General features: G+C 62.4%; 1 protein-coding gene across 2 annotated transcripts in view; it reads right to left on the reverse strand.

Annotated features, from left to right (window-relative positions):
* PUF60 (poly-U binding splicing factor 60KDa) overlaps positions 1-230 on the reverse strand; it is a 7,736-nt gene extending 7,506 nt beyond the window's left edge. For both annotated transcript variants that reach the window (XM_005865027.2, XM_005865026.2), the window contains exon 1: positions 120-230. The gene's annotated coding sequence lies outside the window, so the exon portion shown is untranslated. The remainder of the gene's footprint in view (positions 1-119) is intronic.
* Between the last annotated feature and the right edge of the window lie 2,699 nt (positions 231-2,929).

Below are 2,929 nucleotides of genomic sequence, written 5' to 3' on the forward strand. Positions count from 1 at the left end.
CCTGGGCCCCTCCCGCCCCGCCCCGGCCAGTTCTCTCGGGGCCCAGGGACGGGCAGGCAGGCGGGCGGGCAGGCAGGGGGACAGGCGGGCCTGAGGGCGAGGATGCTTAAGGTCAGTACCTGTGGCGGTTTCCATTTGTCTCCCGCTGCCACCACTGCCGCCGCCGCCGGCTCGGACCCCCCTCCTTGCTGGCCATTGACCTGCTGCAGGCAGGAAGGAGATGTTGTAATGGACAGTCACAAGACCCACCCACCCAGGCCCTCTCGCCTTCCCCAGCTAAGGGCTGAGCTCCCCCGGGCGAGCCAGGGAGGCTGGGCAGGGGCACAGGAAGGGACCAGTGCTGGCCTGGCCCTGAACATTTCTGACACGACTCCTCTCCGCCCTGCCCATTCCTCCGGCACACCTACCGCTGCCCAGGGCCCTGGCACAAACCACAGCAGAATCTGGGGCAGCCTCCAGTTGGCAGCCAGCCCCAGGAGGGGAAGGGTAGGGGGCAGAGCCAAGGAAAGGCAGCTCTACCCTCTGGCCACGCAGCTTAGGTCTTAAAGATCAGTTCCTTTCCTGCCAGCAGGGCAAGCGGCACCTCTCGAGCACTCTGCACACACGCCTGGGCCGGCCACAGCTTAGCATCAGTCCCAATGCCTCCCACAGGCTCTGCCCGAGCCCAGGGCCCAGGCCCCTCCTGGAGACACCTCTGTGTCCTCTGAATGGCAGGGCCATGCAGGGGTCTGCACATGCAAGGGCTCCCCTTGCAGTCACACTGTCCAGGGCCGTGTCACTCTAGAGGGCAGCTGAGAGCTTGGTCACAGCCCGAACCCACACCACAGGGGCCACGGAACCCTGCCCCGAAGCGTGAGGCAGGAGCAGCTCCCATGGCTTAGCGGGGCGGTCGGACAGACAGCCAAGGTCAGAACACAGGCCATGTCTAGGAGAAGGGCCTTGGTGGGAGGACCCCGAGGCCTAGGTGCACAGTGGGAACCAAGAGCAGAAGGCACTCACCCGCTCAAGGATGAGACCCACAGGGACCTAGGAACACGGGCTGGCCGTGCCCACCCTGGGCGCCTGCGCAGACAATACCAGAGGCTGGGATGACTCGGCCAGTGGCACTGAAGCTGTGGCTCCCAGCCCTGCACCTGGCGGCAGCCACCCTGACCCGGCACCACTGCTGGTACGAAATGGTGTCCCAGAGTCAGAGAGGGGATCCTCTCTGACGAGAGCCCACCAGGGGGTGCATGGCAGCTGGACCTGAGTCAGAGGCAGACCTCACCCACGTCCCGACAGCCCCGCACCCAGAGCAGAGGCTGCGCTCCAGGCCCACAGCAAGCGCTCCCTTCAGGTCTCAGGAAGCATCCAGCCCGAGACCCGCAGGAGGCCAGCCGGAGGGCGCGCTCATAAGCAGCTTCCCGCTCTCCCCAGTCACTGTGACGGCCGCACAGGGACCAGGACAGGGTGAAGGCAGGAGCCTGGGAGAGCCTCCGGGGCCGCTGTGCTGTGCATCTGAAACTAACTCAAAGCACTGCTGACTGTGAGCTGTGGCTGAGAAGTGAAACCTAAAAGCAAAATTAACAACAAAAAAACATCTCTGTCCTAGTATACGCGTGTTTTTAGTGATCACAATCAACGTGGTCCTGGAGATGACACTTCAACACGTAACATGTGAGTCGCTGCACGGCTTAGAGGTGTGTCTTAGGCCTCCTGGGTAGCTCAGCTGGTTAGCGGCGTCTGATATGCTAAGGTTGGGGGCTTGATCCCCAATCGGGGCACAAACAACAACCAACCAACGAATACGTCAATAAGTGGCACAACAAATGGATGTTTCTCTTTCTCTCCCTTCCCCTCTTTAAAGTCAATTAAAAAACAACAAAAAATTGCCCTGGCTGGCTCGCTCAGTGGTTAGAGCACCAGCCTGTGGACCGAAGGGCCACAGGTTCAATTCCTGGTCAAGGGCACATACCTGGGTTGCAGATTCAATCCTGGGCTCCTGTTGAGGCTTGAGCTCAAGGCAACCAATCGATGTGTCTCTCTCATGTCAATGGTTCTCTCCCCCCCTCCCCCTCTCTCTAGAAATCAATGGAAAAAAACATCCTCAGGTGATTTAAAAATAAGATAAAAATAAGTTATTAAATAAATGCCCATGGCTCTGGGGTAAGCAGACACGGAGCCTTGAGGCCACTGCCCTCCTCTGGCCTCGAGTCCGAGGCTCTGTGCTCACAGCCAGCAGCAGGCAGCAGAGCCTGGAGGTGGAGGCCCTGCTCAGCAGCCCGTGTGAAACAGGATGATTCCACAGAAAACCCGGAGCCAGGGAGCCCCCGGGGGGCATGGCAGCTGGGCCTGAGCCAGGCAGACCTCGCCAGGCCTCAGGCTCTGACTTCAGGCCTGTCACTGGGGCTGGCTGAGAATTAGCGGGTTACCATGTGCGTGTCTGTGCGTGTGCCGTGTGCGTGTCTGTGCGTGTGCGTGTGCAGTACCTAAGAGAGTCCCTGTCCGTGAAGTCGTGTCAAAGCTCAGACAGCCCTGCTGCCTCCCTGCCCGGTCCTCGCCAGTGCCAAGCCGGGCACTGCACACGCAGCGAACGCAGCAGGAGGCAGCCCACAGCCCCGGAGCAGGAGCAGGGCCGGTGCGGATGGGGGGTGAGGCAGCTTTTCGCTCAGCCCACCTCAAGGATGAGGCCACGGCGGAGCCAGGGCCCTCACCCCGCAGTCCTGTGAGCACAGGGTGCAGCCGACTCCAGCCTCTGGGGTCCCCCAGGCCGGGCTTGGTGGCCACCTGCTCTGTGGGCGGTCGGGGGCGCAGGCACCCACCGGTGCACCCCGTCACCGCCTCCTCCTACCCCTCCCAGGAGCCTCGGCCTCGTCTCGGCCTCCCTCTCCTCCCCCTGGTCACCGGCCCCGCCCCTCCCGCTTCTCTCCCCCCTTCAGGCGGCAGCAGG

Source organism: Myotis brandtii, unplaced genomic scaffold (assembly GCF_000412655.1).
Source record: "Myotis brandtii unplaced genomic scaffold, ASM41265v1 scaffold1956, whole genome shotgun sequence".
Taxonomy (NCBI): Eukaryota; Metazoa; Chordata; class Mammalia; order Chiroptera; family Vespertilionidae; genus Myotis; species Myotis brandtii.